At 44.9% G+C, this 16,341-nt stretch overlaps 13 non-coding genes across 13 annotated transcripts; all 13 read right to left on the bottom strand.

Moving 5' to 3' along the window:
* Positions 1–402: 402 nt before the first annotated feature.
* LOC141216621 (U2 spliceosomal RNA) lies at positions 403–593 on the bottom strand. The gene has a single exon (XR_012285647.1). It is a non-coding gene; the product is annotated as a U2 spliceosomal RNA (small nuclear RNA).
* Positions 594–1,713: 1,120 nt separating this feature from the next.
* LOC141215424 (U2 spliceosomal RNA) lies at positions 1,714–1,904 on the bottom strand. The gene has a single exon (XR_012284491.1). It is a non-coding gene; the product is annotated as a U2 spliceosomal RNA (small nuclear RNA).
* A 1,121-nt stretch (positions 1,905–3,025) lies between these two features.
* LOC141215413 (U2 spliceosomal RNA) lies at positions 3,026–3,216 on the bottom strand. Its single transcript, XR_012284480.1, has one exon. It is a non-coding gene; the product is annotated as a U2 spliceosomal RNA (small nuclear RNA).
* A 1,121-nt stretch (positions 3,217–4,337) lies between these two features.
* LOC141216588 (U2 spliceosomal RNA) lies at positions 4,338–4,528 on the bottom strand. The gene has a single exon (XR_012285616.1). It is a non-coding gene; the product is annotated as a U2 spliceosomal RNA (small nuclear RNA).
* A 1,122-nt stretch (positions 4,529–5,650) lies between these two features.
* On the bottom strand, positions 5,651–5,841 carry LOC141215401 (U2 spliceosomal RNA). The gene has a single exon (XR_012284468.1). It is a non-coding gene; the product is annotated as a U2 spliceosomal RNA (small nuclear RNA).
* A 1,120-nt stretch (positions 5,842–6,961) lies between these two features.
* Positions 6,962–7,152, bottom strand: LOC141215390 (U2 spliceosomal RNA). The gene has a single exon (XR_012284457.1). It is a non-coding gene; the product is annotated as a U2 spliceosomal RNA (small nuclear RNA).
* A 1,120-nt stretch (positions 7,153–8,272) lies between these two features.
* On the bottom strand, positions 8,273–8,463 carry LOC141215378 (U2 spliceosomal RNA). Its single transcript, XR_012284446.1, has one exon. It is a non-coding gene; the product is annotated as a U2 spliceosomal RNA (small nuclear RNA).
* Positions 8,464–9,578: 1,115 nt separating this feature from the next.
* On the bottom strand, positions 9,579–9,769 carry LOC141215367 (U2 spliceosomal RNA). The gene has a single exon (XR_012284435.1). It is a non-coding gene; the product is annotated as a U2 spliceosomal RNA (small nuclear RNA).
* Positions 9,770–10,887: 1,118 nt separating this feature from the next.
* LOC141215355 (U2 spliceosomal RNA) lies at positions 10,888–11,078 on the bottom strand. The gene has a single exon (XR_012284424.1). It is a non-coding gene; the product is annotated as a U2 spliceosomal RNA (small nuclear RNA).
* A 1,120-nt stretch (positions 11,079–12,198) lies between these two features.
* On the bottom strand, positions 12,199–12,389 carry LOC141215344 (U2 spliceosomal RNA). The gene has a single exon (XR_012284413.1). It is a non-coding gene; the product is annotated as a U2 spliceosomal RNA (small nuclear RNA).
* Positions 12,390–13,504: 1,115 nt separating this feature from the next.
* LOC141215333 (U2 spliceosomal RNA) lies at positions 13,505–13,695 on the bottom strand. The gene has a single exon (XR_012284402.1). It is a non-coding gene; the product is annotated as a U2 spliceosomal RNA (small nuclear RNA).
* Positions 13,696–14,813: 1,118 nt separating this feature from the next.
* On the bottom strand, positions 14,814–15,004 carry LOC141215321 (U2 spliceosomal RNA). Its single transcript, XR_012284390.1, has one exon. It is a non-coding gene; the product is annotated as a U2 spliceosomal RNA (small nuclear RNA).
* A 1,117-nt stretch (positions 15,005–16,121) lies between these two features.
* LOC141216703 (U2 spliceosomal RNA) lies at positions 16,122–16,303 on the bottom strand. The gene has a single exon (XR_012285726.1). It is a non-coding gene; the product is annotated as a U2 spliceosomal RNA (small nuclear RNA).
* Between the last annotated feature and the right edge of the window lie 38 nt (positions 16,304–16,341).

Raw genomic sequence — 16,341 nt, 5'->3', positions numbered from 1 at the left:
AGGCTGCTGTTGATAACAAGGGCATTTGCTAAATAGATGGTGTGTGTGCAACAATATACTGAAAGGTCAATTATATTGTGCAGCTTATCTCACCACCTGTAGTTATTTAGGTGAAAGCTCCAAAATGCTTGCCTAATATGTCTGTTTATCCAAAAGGAAGTATAGAGGGAGAGCTAGATAGATAGCATTGCATTACATTACATTACATGGCAATGCAATGCACAGTTGCTGAAGTTGAACCAAAATGAGCTTGTCATCTGGCTTCTGCAACTTTTAACATGAAAAATCCAATGAGGAGAAGAAAAGCAAAGCCAAAGAGTCCATCCCAAAATCCGACAAACAAGCAAAATGAACAAAAAGCATTGAATTCAATTCTTTCTGATTTTAGAAACTGCATTAAAGAAGGGGTGCACCGGTCCTGGAGATACTGCAATACCAGGTCAATGCGTGGAGTGGACAGAGCAAGCTCTTTTTCCATCTCCCTGTTCTTAAAATCCATTTAATATATGGTCCCCAGATAGGGGATGTATCAGATATTAAACTGATAAGAACAGATACTACACTTGATCTTAGCCAAAAGGCCGAGAAGCGATAACCAGAATTGGTTTCCGACTACGGTGCCACCCAAGGATTCTGAAAAGTCCATTTGTGGAGATGGCCACCTGGACTCCCGTTAAGAAGACATGCTGTCAACCTCTAGATCACTCACATGCCTGCACTTTTCAGCTTGCTGCTGCTGCAATCCACGCGTTTTAGATCTGCATAACTCCACCTCTTTTAGCACAGTACCCTCAACCCCCGGCTGTTCGCACCCGCCTCAACACCGTTGGAAGGGAGGAGAACCAATTAAGGCGGGGGGGGGGTGGAACGAGCAGCTGTCTACCCTTAGCAGGAGGGTTGCTGATTAATTACCTCTCCTGCTGCTGCTGCTGCTGGCTGTCCAGCAGCAGACTGAAGGTGGCTGCTGCTGTGCGCAGGTATATAAAGGCTCAGAGCCTATTATGACACGCGCAGCCAGCGTTCCATTGCCACATTCCGTCTACTGCAGGCGGGATACCTGGATGGCTGAATGTCACTGAGAAGCTCACAGAGACCGCCATAAGCAACAGTTTAAAAGAATGCCACAGACTAATCAACCAAACTTTTTGGGTTGGTTTCTCTTTTATAGTCTGCAGGCATTAAATGAAAGAAGTCAGTGTTATAGCAGAGGGAGACAACGTTTCAGAAAAGGCATTGTAGCAAACCAAACAAGAAATTTTAAGCGCAGCAGAGTAACCAGCTCACATACCTGTTAGCTCAGGTGAGTTTAAAAGGCTGCTGTTGATAACAAGGGCATTTGCTAAATAGATGGTGTGTGTGCAACAATATACTGAAAGGTCAATTATATTGTGCAGCTTATCTCACCACCTGTAGTTATTTAGGTGAAAGCTCCAAAATGCTTGCCTAATATGTCTGTTTATCCAAAAGGAAGTATAGAGGGAGAGCTAGATAGATAGCATTGCATTACATTACATTACATGGCAATGCAATGCACAGTTGCTGAAGTTGAACCAAAATGAGCTTGTCATCTGGCTTCTGCAACTTTTAACATGAAAAATCCAATGAGGAGAAGAAAAGCAAAGCCAAAGAGTCCATCCCAAAATCCGACAAACAAGCAAAATGAACAAAAAGCATTGAATTCAATTCTTTCTGATTTTAGAAACTGCATTAAAGAAGGGGTGCACCGGTCCTGGAGATACTGCAATACCAGGTCAATGCGTGGAGTGGACAGAGCAAGCTCTTTTTCCATCTCCCTGTTCTAAAAATCCATTTAATATATGGTCCCCAGATAGGGGACGTATCAGATATTAAACTGATAAGAACAGATACTACACTTGATCTTAGCCAAAAGGCCGAGAAGCGATAACCAGAATTGGTTTCCGACTACGGTGCCACCCAAGGATTCTGAAAAGTCCATTTGTGGAGATGGCCACCTGGACTCCCGTTAAGAAGACATGCTGTCAACCTCTAGATCCCTCACATGCCTGCACTTTTCGGCTTGCTGCTGCTGCAATCCACGCGTTTTAGATCTGCATAACTCCACCTCTTTTAGCACAGTACCCTCAACCCCCGGCTGTTCCCACCCGCCTCAACACCGTTGGAAGGGAGGAGAACCAATTAAGGCGGGGGGGGGGGTGGAACGAGCAGCTGTCTACCCTTAGCAGGAGGGTTGCTGATTAATTACCTCTCCTGCTGCTGCTGCTGCTGGCTGTCCAGCAGCAGACTGAAGGTGGCTGCTGCTGTGCGCAGGTATATAAAGGCTCAGAGCCTATTATGACACGCGCAGCCAGCGTTCCATTGCCACATTCTGTCTACTGCAGGCGGGATACCTGGATGGCTGAATGTCACTGAGAAGCTCACAGAGACCGCCATAAGCAACAGTTTAAAAGAATGCCACAGACTAATCAATCAAACTTTTTGGGTTGGTTTCTCTTTCATAGTCTGCAGGCATTAAATGAAAGAAGTCAGTGTTCCAGCAGAGGGAGACAACGTTTCAGAAAAGGCATTGTAGCAAACCAAACAAGAAATTTTAAGCGCAGCAGAGTAACCAGCTCACATACCTGTTAGCTCAGGTGAGTTTAAAAGGCTGCTGTTGATAACAAGGGCATTTGCTAAATAGATGGTGTGTGTGCAACAATATACTGAAAGGTCAATTATATTGTGCAGCTTATCTCACCACCTGTAGTTATTTAGGTGAAAGCTCCAAAATGCTTGCCTAATATGTCTGTTTATCCAAAAGGAAGTATAGAGGGAGAGCTAGATAGATAGCATTGCATTACATTACATTACATGGCAATGCAATGCACAGTTGCTGAAGTTGAACCAAAATGAGCTTGTCATCTGGCTTCTGCAACTTTTAACATGAAAAATCCAATGAGGAGAAGAAAAGCAAAGCCAAAGAGTCCATCCCAAAATCCGACAAACAAGCAAAATGAACAAAAAGCATTGAATTCAATTCTTTCTGATTTTAGAAACTGCATTAAAGAAGGGGTGCACCGGTCCTGGAGATACTGCAATACCAGGTCAATGCGTGGAGTGGACAGAGCAAGCTCTTTTTCCATCTCCCTGTTCTAAAAATCCATTTAATATATGGTCCCCAGATAGGGGACGTATCAGATATTAAACTGATAAGAACAGATACTACACTTGATCTTAGCCAAAAGGCCGAGAAGCGATAACCAGAATTGGTTTCCGACTACGGTGCCACCCAAGGATTCTGAAAAGTCCATTTGTGGAGATGGCCACCTGGACTCCCGTTAAGAAGACATGCTGTCAACCTCTAGATCCCTCACATGCCTGCACTTTTCGGCTTGCTGCTGCTGCAATCCACGCGTTTTAGATCTGCATAACTCCACCTCTTTTAGCACAGTACCCTCAACCCCCGGCTGTTCCCACCCGCCTCAACACCGTTGGAAGGGAGGAGAACCAATTAAGGCGGGGGGGGGGGTGGAACGAGCAGCTGTCTACCCTTAGCAGGAGGGTTGCTGATTAATTACCTCTCCTGCTGCTGCTGCTGCTGGCTGTCCAGCAGCAGACTGAAGGTGGCTGCTGCTGTGCGCAGGTATATAAAGGCTCAGAGCCTATTATGACACGCGCAGCCAGCGTTCCATTGCCACATTCTGTCTACTGCAGGCGGGATACCTGGATGGCTGAATGTCACTGAGAAGCTCACAGAGACCGCCATAAGCAACAGTTTAAAAGAATGCCACAGACTAATCAACCAAACTTTTTGGGTTGGTTTCTCTTTCATAGTCTGCAGGCATTAAATGAAAGAAGTCAGTGTTCCAGCAGAGGGAGACAACGTTTCAGAAAAGGCATTGTAGCAAACCAAACAAGAAATTTTAAGCGCAGCAGAGTAACCAGCGCACATACCTGTTAGCTCAGGTGAGTTTAAAAGGCTGCTGTTGATAACAAGGGCATTTGCTAAATAGATGGTGTGTGTGCAACAATATACTGAAAGGTCAATTATATTGTGCAGCTTATCTCACCACCTGTAGTTATTTAGGTGAAAGCTCCAAAATGCTTGCCTAATATGTCTGTTTATCCAAAAGGAAGTATAGAGGGAGAGCTAGATAGATAGCATTGCATTACATTACATTACATGGCAATGCAATGCACAGTTGCTGAAGTTGAACCAAAATGAGCTTGTCATCTGGCTTCTGCAACTTTTAACATGAAAAATCCAATGAGGAGAAGAAAAGCAAAGCCAAAGAGTCCATCCCAAAATCCGACAAACAAGCAAAATGAACAAAAAGCATTGAATTCAATTCTTTCTGATTTTAGAAACTGCATTAAAGAAGGGGTGCACCGGTCCTGGAGATACTGCAATACCAGGTCAATGCGTGGAGTGGACAGAGCAAGCTCTTTTTCCATCTCCCTGTTCTAAAAATCCATTTAATATATGGTACCCAGATAGGGGACGTATCAGATATTAAACTGATAAGAACAGATACTACACTTGATCTTAGCCAAAAGGCCGAGAAGCGATAACCAGAATTGGTTTCCGACTACGGTGCCACCCAAGGATTCTGAAAAGTCCATTTGTGGAGATGGCCACCTGGACTCCCGTTAAGAAGACATGCTGTCAACCTCTAGATCCCTCACATGCCTGCACTTTTCGGCTTGCTGCTGCTGCAATCCACGCGTTTTAGATCTGCATAACTCCACCTCTTTTAGCACAGTACCCTCAACCCCCGGCTGTTCCCACCCGCCTCAACACCGTTGGAAGGGAGGAGAACCAATTAAGGCGGGGGGGGGGGGTGGAACGAGCAGCTGTCTACCCTTAGCAGGAGGGTTGCTGATTAATTACCTCTCCTGCTGCTGCTGCTGCTGGCTGTCCAGCAGCAGACTGAAGGTGGCTGCTGCTGTGCGCAGGTATATAAAGGCTCAGAGCCTATTATGACACGCGCAGCCAGCGTTCCATTGCCACATTCTGTCTACTGCAGGCGGGATACCTGGATGGCTGAATGTCACTGAGAAGCTCACAGAGACCGCCATAAGCAACAGTTTAAAAGAATGCCACAGACTAATCAATCAAACTTTTTGGGTTGGTTTCTCTTTCATAGTCTGCAGGCATTAAATGAAAGAAGTCAGTGTTCCAGCAGAGGGAGACAACGTTTCAGAAAAGGCATTGTAGCAAACCAAACAAGAAATTTTAAGCGCAGCAGAGTAACCAGCTCACATACCTGTTAGCTCAGGTGAGTTTAAAAGGCTGCTGTTGATAACAAGGGCATTTGCTAAATAGATGGTGTGTGTGCAACAATATACTGAAAGGTCAATTATATTGTGCAGCTTATCTCACCACCTGTAGTTATTTAGGTGAAAGCTCCAAAATGCTTGCCTAATATGTCTGTTTATCCAAAAGGAAGTATAGAGGGAGAGCTAGATAGATAGCATTGCATTACATTACATTACATGGCAATGCAATGCACAGTTGCTGAAGTTGAACCAAAATGAGCTTGTCATCTGGCTTCTGCAACTTTTAACATGAAAAATCCAATGAGGAGAAGAAAAGCAAAGCCAAAGAGTCCATCCCAAAATCCGACAAACAAGCAAAATGAACAAAAAGCATTGAATTCAATTCTTTCTGATTTTAGAAACTGCATTAAAGAAGGGGTGCACCGGTCCTGGAGATACTGCAATACCAGGTCAATGCGTGGAGTGGACAGAGCAAGCTCTTTTTCCATCTCCCTGTTCTAAAAATCCATTTAATATATGGTCCCCAGATAGGGGACGTATCAGATATTAAACTGATAAGAACAGATACTACACTTGATCTTAGCCAAAAGGCCGAGAAGCGATAACCAGAATTGGTTTCCGACTACGGTGCCACCCAAGGATTCTGAAAAGTCCATTTGTGGAGATGGCCACCTGGACTCCCGTTAAGAAGACATGCTGTCAACCTCTAGATCCCTCACATGCCTGCACTTTTCGGCTTGCTGCTGCTGCAATCCACGCGTTTTAGATCTGCATAACTCCACCTCTTTTAGCACAGTACCCTCAACCCCCGGCTGTTCCCACCCGCCTCAACACCGTTGGAAGGGAGGAGAACCAATTAAGGCGGGGGGGGGGTGGAACGAGCAGCTGTCTACCCTTAGCAGGAGGGTTGCTGATTAATTACCTCTCCTGCTGCTGCTGCTGCTGGCTGTCCAGCAGCAGACTGAAGGTGGCTGCTGCTGTGCGCAGGTATATAAAGGCTCAGAGCCTATTATGACACGCGCAGCCAGCGTTCCATTGCCACATTCTGTCTACTGCAGGCGGGATACCTGGATGGCTGAATGTCACTGAGAAGCTCACAGAGACCGCCATAAGCAACAGTTTAAAAGAATGCCACAGACTAATCAACCAAACTTTTTGGGTTGGTTTCTCTTTCATAGTCTGCAGGCATTAAATGAAAGAAGTCAGTGTTCCAGCAGAGGGAGACAACGTTTCAGAAAAGGCATTGTAGCAAACCAAACAAGAAATTTTAAGCGCAGCAGAGTAACCAGCTCACATACCTGTTAGCTCAGGTGAGTTTAAAAGGCTGCTGTTGATAACAAGGGCATTTGCTAAATAGATGGTGTGTGTGCAACAATATACTGAAAGGTCAATTATATTGTGCAGCTTATCTCACCACCTGTAGTTATTTAGGTGAAAGCTCCAAAATGCTTGCCTAATATGTCTGTTTATCCAAAAGGAAGTATAGAGGGAGAGCTAGATAGATAGCATTGCATTACATTACATTACATGGCAATGCAATGCACAGTTGCTGAAGTTGAACCAAAATGAGCTTGTCATCTGGCTTCTGCAACTTTTAACATGAAAAATCCAATGAGGAGAAGAAAAGCAAAGCCAAAGAGTCCATCCCAAAATCCGACAAACAAGCAAAATGAACAAAAAGCATTGAATTCAATTCTTTCTGATTTTAGAAACTGCATTAAAGAAGGGGTGCACCGGTCCTGGAGATACTGCAATACCAGGTCAATGCGTGGAGTGGACAGAGCAAGCTCTTTTTCCATCTCCCTGTTCTAAAAATCCATTTAATATATGGTCCCCAGATAGGGGACGTATCAGATATTAAACTGATAAGAACAGATACTACACTTGATCTTAGCCAAAAGGCCGAGAAGCGATAACCAGAATTGGTTTCCGACTACGGTGCCACCCAAGGATTCTGAAAAGTCCATTTGTGGAGATGGCCACCTGGACTCCCGTTAAGAAGACATGCTGTCAACCTCTAGATCCCTCACATGCCTGCACTTTTCGGCTTGCTGCTGCTGCAATCCACGCGTTTTAGATCTGCATAACTCCACCTCTTTTAGCACAGTACCCTCAACCCCCGGCTGTTCCCACCCGCCTCAACACCGTTGGAAGGGAGGAGAACCAATTAAGGCGGGGGGGATGTGGAACGAGCAGCTGTCTACCCTTAGCAGGAGGGTTGCTGATTAATTACCTCTCCTGCTGCTGCTGCTGCTGGCTGTCCAGCAGCAGACTGAAGGTGGCTGCTGCTGTGCGCAGGTATATAAAGGCTCAGAGCCTATTATGACACGCGCAGCCAGCGTTCCATTGCCACATTCCGTCTACTGCAGGCGGGATACCTGGATGGCTGAATGTCACTGAGAAGCTCACAGAGACCGCCATAAGCAACAGTTTAAAAGAATGCCACAGACTAATCAACCAAACTTTTTGGGTTGGTTTCTCTTTTATAGTCTGCAGGCATTAAATGAAAGAAGTCAGTGTTCCAGCAGAGGGAGACAACATTTCAGAAAAGGCATTGTAGCAAACCAAACAAGAAATTTTAAGCGCAGCAGAGTAACCAGCTCACATACCTGTTAGCTCAGGTGAGTTTAAAAGGCTGCTGTTGATAACAAGGGCATTTGCTAAATAGATGGTGTGTGTGCAACAATATACTGAAAGGTCAATTATATTGTGCAGCTTATCTCACCACCTGTAGTTATTTAGGTGAAAGCTCCAAAATGCTTGCCTAATATGTCTGTTTATCCAAAAGGAAGTATAGAGGGAGAGCTAGATAGATAGCATTGCATTACATTACATTACATGGCAATGCAATGCACAGTTGCTGAAGTTGAACCAAAATGAGCTTGTCATCTGGCTTCTGCAACTTTTAACATGAAAAATCCAATGAGGAGAAGAAAAGCAAAGCCAAAGAGTCCATCCCAAAATCCGACAAACAAGCAAAATGAACAAAAAGCATTGAATTCAATTCTTTCTGATTTTAGAAACTGCATTAAAGAAGGGGTGCACCGGTCCTGGAGATACTGCAATACCAGGTCAATGCGTGGAGTGGACAGAGCAAGCTCTTTTTCCATCTCCCTGTTCTAAAAATCCATTTAATATATGGTCCCCAGATAGGGGACGTATCAGATATTAAACTGATAAGAACAGATACTACACTTGATCTTAGCCAAAAGGCCGAGAAGCGATAACCAGAATTGGTTTCCGACTACGGTGCCACCCAAGGATTCTGAAAAGTCCATTTGTGGAGATGGCCACCTGGACTCCCGTTAAGAAGACATGCTGTCAACCTCTAGATCCCTCACATGCCTGCACTTTTCGGCTTGCTGCTGCTGCAATCCACGCGTTTTAGATCTGCATAACTCCACCTCTTTTAGCACAGTACCCTCAACCCCCGGCTGTTCCCACCCGCCTCAACACCGTTGGAAGGGAGGAGAACCAATTAAGGCGGGGGGGGTGGAACGAGCAGCTGTCTACCCTTAGCAGGAGGGTTGCTGATTAATTACCTCTCCTGCTGCTGCTGCTGGCTGTCCAGCAGCAGACTGAAGGTGGCTGCTGCTGTGCGCAGGTATATAAAGGCTCAGAGCCTATTATGACACGCGCAGCCAGCGTTCCATTGCCACATTCCGTCTACTGCAGGCGGGATACCTGGATGGCTGAATGTCACTGAGAAGCTCACAGAGACCGCCATAAGCAACAGTTTAAAAGAATGCCACAGACTAATCAACCAAACTTTTTGGGTTGGTTTCTCTTTTATAGTCTGCAGGCATTAAATGAAAGAAGTCAGTGTTACAGCAGAGGGAGACAACGTTTCAGAAAAGGCATTGTAGCAAACCAAAAAAGAAATTTTAAGCGCAGCAGAGTAACCAGCTCACATACCTGTTAGCTCAGGTGAGTTTAAAAGGCTGCTGTTGATAACAAGGGCATTTGCTAAATAGATGGTGTGTGTGCAACAATATACTGAAAGGTCAATTATATTGTGCAGCTTATCTCACCACCTGTAGTTATTTAGGTGAAAGCTCCAAAATGCTTGCCTAATATGTCTGTTTATCCAAAAGGAAGTATAGAGGGAGAGCTAGATAGATAGCATTGCATTGCATTACATTACATGGCAATGCAATGCACAGTTGCTGAAGTTGAACCAAAATGAGCTTGTCATCTGGCTTCTGCAACTTTTAACATGAAAAATCCAATGAGGAGAAGAAAAGCAAAGCCAAAGAGTCCATCCCAAAATCCGACAAACAAGCAAAATGAACAAAAAGCATTGAATTCAATTCTTTCTGATTTTAGAAACTGCATTAAAGAAGGGGTGCACCGGTCCTGGAGATACTGCAATACCAGGTCAATGCGTGGAGTGGACAGAGCAAGCTCTTTTTCCATCTCCCTGTTCTAAAAATCCATTTAATATATGGTCCCCAGATAGGGGACGTATCAGATATTAAACTGATAAGAACAGATACTACACTTGATCTTAGCCAAAAGGCCGAGAAGCGATAACCAGAATTGGTTTCCGACTACGGTGCCACCCAAGGATTCTGAAAAGTCCATTTGTGGAGATGGCCACCTGGACTCCCGTTAAGAAGACATGCTGTCAACCTCTAGATCCCTCACATGCCTGCACTTTTCGGCTTGCTGCTGCTGCAATCCACGCGTTTTAGATCTGCATAACTCCACCTCTTTTAGCACAGTACCCTCAACCCCCGGCTGTTCCCACCCGCCTCAACACCGTTGGAAGGGAGGAGAACCAATTAAGGCGGGGGGGGTGGAACGAGCAGCTGTCTACCCTTAGCAGGAGGGTTGCTGATTAATTACCTCTCCTGCTGCTGCTGCTGCTGGCTGTCCAGCAGCAGACTGAAGGTGGCTGCTGCTGTGCGCAGGTATATAAAGGCTCAGAGCCTATTATGACACGCGCAGCCAGCGTTCCATTGCCACATTCCGTCTACTGCAGGCGGGATACCTGGATGGCTGAATGTCACTGAGAAGCTCACAGAGACCGCCATAAGCAACAGTTTAAAAGAATGCCACAGACTAATCAACCAAACTTTTTGGGTTGGTTTCTCTTTTATAGTCTGCAGGCATTAAATGAAAGAAGTCAGTGTTCCAGCAGAGGGAGACAACGTTTCAGAAAAGGCATTGTAGCAAACCAAAAAAGAAATTTTAAGCGCAGCAGAGTAACCAGCTCACATACCTGTTAGCTCAGGTGAGTTTAAAAGGCTGCTGTTGATAACAAGGGCATTTGCTAAATAGATGGTGTGTGTGCAACAATATACTGAAAGGTCAATTATATTGTGCAGCTTATCTCACCACCTGTAGTTATTTAGGTGAAAGCTCCAAAATGCTTGCCTAATATGTCTGTTTATCCAAAAGGAAGTATAGAGGGAGAGCTAGATAGATAGCATTGCATTACATTACATTACATGGCAATGCAATGCACAGTTGCTGAAGTTGAACCAAAATGAGCTTGTCATCTGGCTTCTGCAACTTTTAACATGAAAAATCCAATGAGGAGAAGAAAAGCAAAGCCAAAGAGTCCATCCCAAAATCCGACAAACAAGCAAAATGAACAAAAAGCATTGAATTCAATTCTTTCTGATTTTAGAAACTGCATTAAAGAAGGGGTGCACCGGTCCTGGAGATACTGCAATACCAGGTCAATGCGTGGAGTGGACAGAGCAAGCTCTTTTTCCATCTCCCTGTTCTAAAAATCCATTTAATATATGGTCCCCAGATAGGGGACGTATCAGATATTAAACTGATAAGAACAGATACTACACTTGATCTTAGCCAAAAGGCCGAGAAGCGATAACCAGAATTGGTTTCCGACTACGGTGCCACCCAAGGATTCTGAAAAGTCCATTTGTGGAGATGGCCACCTGGACTCCCGTTAAGAAGACATGCTGTCAACCTCTAGATCCCTCACATGCCTGCACTTTTCGGCTTGCTGCTGCTGCAATCCACGCGTTTTAGATCTGCATAACTCCACCTCTTTTAGCACAGTACCCTCAACCCCCGGCTGTTCCCACCCGCCTCAACACCGTTGGAAGGGAGGAGAACCAATTAAGGCGGGGGGGATGTGGAACGAGCAGCTGTCTACCCTTAGCAGGAGGGTTGCTGATTAATTACCTCTCCTGCTGCTGCTGCTGCTGGCTGTCCAGCAGCAGACTGAAGGTGGCTGCTGCTGTGCGCAGGTATATAAAGGCTCAGAGCCTATTATGACACGCGCAGCCAGCGTTCCATTGCCACATTCCGTCTACTGCAGGCGGGATACCTGGATGGCTGAATGTCACTGAGAAGCTCACAGAGACCGCCATAAGCAACAGTTTAAAAGAATGCCACAGACTAATCAACCAAACTTTTTGGGTTGGTTTCTCTTTTATAGTCTGCAGGCATTAAATGAAAGAAGTCAGTGTTCCAGCAGAGGGAGACAACATTTCAGAAAAGGCATTGTAGCAAACCAAACAAGAAATTTTAAGCGCAGCAGAGTAACCAGCTCACATACCTGTTAGCTCAGGTGAGTTTAAAAGGCTGCTGTTGATAACAAGGGCATTTGCTAAATAGATGGTGTGTGTGCAACAATATACTGAAAGGTCAATTATATTGTGCAGCTTATCTCACCACCTGTAGTTATTTAGGTGAAAGCTCCAAAATGCTTGCCTAATATGTCTGTTTATCCAAAAGGAAGTATAGAGGGAGAGCTAGATAGATAGCATTGCATTACATTACATTACATGGCAATGCAATGCACAGTTGCTGAAGTTGAACCAAAATGAGCTTGTCATCTGGCTTCTGCAACTTTTAACATGAAAAATCCAATGAGGAGAAGAAAAGCAAAGCCAAAGAGTCCATCCCAAAATCCGACAAACAAGCAAAATGAACAAAAAGCATTGAATTCAATTCTTTCTGATTTTAGAAACTGCATTAAAGAAGGGGTGCACCGGTCCTGGAGATACTGCAATACCAGGTCAATGCGTGGAGTGGACAGAGCAAGCTCTTTTTCCATCTCCCTGTTCTAAAAATCCATTTAATATATGGTCCCCAGATAGGGGACGTATCAGATATTAAACTGATAAGAACAGATACTACACTTGATCTTAGCCAAAAGGCCGAGAAGCGATAACCAGAATTGGTTTCCGACTACGGTGCCACCCAAGGATTCTGAAAAGTCCATTTGTGGAGATGGCCACCTGGACTCCCGTTAAGAAGACATGCTGTCAACCTCTAGATCCCTCACATGCCTGCACTTTTCGGCTTGCTGCTGCTGCAATCCACGCGTTTTAGATCTGCATAACTCCACCTCTTTTAGCACAGTACCCTCAACCCCCGGCTGTTCCCACCCGCCTCAACACCGTTGGAAGGGAGGAGAACCAATTAAGGCGGGGGGGGTGGAACGAGCAGCTGTCTACCCTTAGCAGGAGGGTTGCTGATTAATTACCTCTCCTGCTGCTGCTGCTGGCTGTCCAGCAGCAGACTGAAGGTGGCTGCTGCTGTGCGCAGGTATATAAAGGCTCAGAGCCTATTATGACACGCGCAGCCAGCGTTCCATTGCCACATTCCGTCTACTGCAGGCGGGATACCTGGATGGCTGAATGTCACTGAGAAGCTCACAGAGACCGCCATAAGCAACAGTTTAAAAGAATGCCACAGACTAATCAACCAAACTTTTTGGGTTGGTTTCTCTTTTATAGTCTGCAGGCATTAAATGAAAGAAGTCAGTGTTACAGCAGAGGGAGACAACGTTTCAGAAAAGGCATTGTAGCAAACCAAAAAAGAAATTTTAAGCGCAGCAGAGTAACCAGCTCACATACCTGTTAGCTCAGGTGAGTTTAAAAGGCTGCTGTTGATAACAAGGGCATTTGCTAAATAGATGGTGTGTGTGCAACAATATACTGAAAGGTCAATTATATTGTGCAGCTTATCTCACCACCTGTAGTTATTTAGGTGAAAGCTCCAAAATGCTTGCCTAATATGTCTGTTTATCCAAAAGGAAGTATAGAGGGAGAGCTAGATAGATAGCATTGCATTGCATTACATTACATGGCAATGCAATGCACAGTTGCTGAAGTTGAACCAAAATGAGCTTGTCATCTGGCTTCTGCAACTTTTAACATGAAAAATCCAATGAGGAGAAGAAAAGCAAAGCCAAAGAGTCCATCCCAAAATCCGACAAACAAGCAAAATGAACAAAAAGCATTAAATTCAATTCTTTCTGATTTTAGAAACTGCATTAAAGAAGGGGTGCACCGGTCCTGGAGATACTGCAATACCAGGTCAATGCGTGGAGTGGACAGAGCAAGCTCTTTTTCCATCTCCCTGTTCTAAAAATCCATTTAATATATGGTCCCCAGATAGGGGACGTATCAGATATTAAACTGATAAGAACAGATACTACACTTGATCTTAGCCAAAAGGCCGAGAAGCGATAACCAGAATTGGTTTCCGACTACGGTGCCACCCAAGGATTCTGAAAAGTCCATTTGTGGAGATGGCCACCTGGACTCCCGTTAAGAAGACATGCTGTCAACCTCTAGATCCCTCACATGCCTGCACTTTTCGGCTTGCTGCTGCTGCAATCCACGCGTTTTAGATCTGCATAACTCCACCTCTTTTAGCACAGTACCCTCAACCCCCGGCTGTTCCCACCCGCCTCAACACCGTTGGAAGGGAGGAGAACCAATTAAGGCGGGGGGGGTGGAACGAGCAGCTGTCTACCCTTAGCAGGAGGGTTGCTGATTAATTACCTCTCCTGCTGCTGCTGCTGCTGGCTGTCCAGCAGCAGACTGAAGGTGGCTGCTGCTGTGCGCAGGTATATAAAGGCTCAGAGCCTATTATGACACGCGCAGCCAGCGTTCCATTGCCACATTCCGTCTACTGCAGGCGGGATACCTGGATGGCTGAATGTCACTGAGAAGCTCACAGAGACCGCCATAAGCAACAGTTTAAAAGAATGCCACAGACTAATCAACCAAACTTTTTGGGTTGGTTTCTCTTTTATAGTCTGCAGGCATTAAATGAAAGAAGTCAGTGTTCCAGCAGAGGGAGACAACGTTTCAGAAAAGGCATTGTAGCAAACCAAAAAAGAAATTTTAAGCGCAGCAGAGTAACCAGCTCACATACCTGTTAGCTCAGGTGAGTTTAAAAGGCTGCTGTTGATAACAAGGGCATTTGCTAAATAGATGGTGTGTGTGCAACAATATACTGAAAGGTCAATTATATTGTGCAGCTTATCTCACCACCTGTAGTTATTTAGGTGAAAGCTCCAAAATGCTTGCCTAATATGTCTGTTTATCCAAAAGGAAGTATAGAGGGAGAGCTAGATAGATAGCATTGCATTGCATTACATTACATGGCAATGCAATGCACAGTTGCTGAAGTTGAACCAAAATGAGCTTGTCATCTGGCTTCTGCAACTTTTAACATGAAAAATCCAATGAGGAGAAGAAAAGCAAAGCCAAAGAGTCCATCCCAAAATCCGACAAACAAGCAAAATGAACAAAAAGCATTGAATTCAATTCTTTCTGATTTTAGAAACTGCATTAAAGAAGGGGTGCACCGGTCCTGGAGATACTGCAATACCAGGTCAATGCGTGGAGTGGACAGAGCAAGCTCTTTTTCCATCTCCCTGTTCTAAAAATCCATTTAATATATGGTCCCCAGATAGGGGACGTATCAGATATTAAACTGATAAGAACAGATACTACACTTGATCTTAGCCAAAAGGCCGAGAAGCGATAACCAGAATTGGTTTCCGACTACGGTGCCACCCAAGGATTCTGAAAAGTCCATTTGTGGAGATGGCCACCTGGACTCCCGTTAAGAAGACATGCTGTCAACCTCTAGATCCCTCACATGCCTGCACTTTTCGGCTTGCTGCTGCTGCAATCCACGCGTTTTAGATCTGCATAACTCCACCTCTTTTAGCACAGTACCCTCAACCCCCGGCTGTTCCCACCCGCCTCAACACCGTTGGAAGGGAGGAGAACCAATTAAGGCGGGGGGGTGGAACGAGCAGCTGTCTACCCTTAGCAGGAGGGTTGCTGATTAATTACCTCTCCTGCTGCTGCTGCTGCTGGCTGTCCAGCAGCAGACTGAAGGTGGCTGCTGCTGTGCGCAGGTATATAAAGGCTCAGAGCCTATTATGACACGCGCAGCCAGCGTTCCATTGCCACATTCCGTCTACTGCAGGCGGGATACCTGGATGGCTGAATGTCACTGAGAAGCTCACAGAGACCGCCATAAGCAACAGTTTAAAAGAATGCCACAGACTAATCAACCAAACTTTTTGGGTTGGTTTCTCTTTTATAGTCTGCAGGCATTAAATGAAAGAAGTCAGTGTTCCAGCAGAGGGAGACAACGTTTCAGAAAAGGCATTGTAGCAAACCAAAAAAGAAATTTTAAGCGCAGCAGAGTAACCAGCTCACATACCTGTTAGCTCAGGTGAGTTTAAAAGGCTGCTGTTGATAACAAGGGCATTTGCTAAATAGATGGTGTGTGTGCAACAATATACTGAAAGGTCAATTATATTGTGCAGCTTATCTCACCACCTGTAGTTATTTAGGTGAAAGCTCCAAAATGCTTGCCTAATATGTCTGTTTATCCAAAAGGAAGTATAGAGGGAGAGCTAGATAGATAGCATTGCATTACATTACATTACATGGCAATGCAATGCACAGTTGCTGAAGTTGAACCAAAATGAGCTTGTCATCTGGCTTCTGCAACTTTTAACATGAAAAATCCAATGAGGAGAAGAAAAGCAAAGCCAAAGAGTCCATCCCAAAATCCGACAAACAAGCAAAATGAACAAAAAGCATTGAATTCAATTCTTTCTGATTTTAGAAACTGCATTAAAGAAGGGGTGCACCGGTCCTGGAGATACTGCAATACCAGGTCAATGCGTGGAGTGGACAGAGCAAGCTCTTTTTCCATCTCCCTGTTCTAAAAATCCATTTAATATATGGTCCCCAGATAGGGGACGTATCAGATATTAAACTGATAAGAACAGATTTTTTGATTGAAGCTGCATCCAAGGCACTGAAAAATGTGACCGAAGTCACACCAAAACAGCGCACG

This window comes from Phyllobates terribilis, unplaced genomic scaffold (genome assembly GCF_046119375.1).
Source record: "Phyllobates terribilis strain yellow unplaced genomic scaffold, ASM4611937v1 Scaffold_236__1_contigs__length_3049075, whole genome shotgun sequence".
Lineage (NCBI taxonomy): Eukaryota > Metazoa > Chordata > Amphibia > Anura > Dendrobatidae > Phyllobates > Phyllobates terribilis.
The sequence above is the reverse complement of the archived record's forward strand: the minus strand, read 5'-3'. Positions and strand labels throughout refer to the sequence as shown.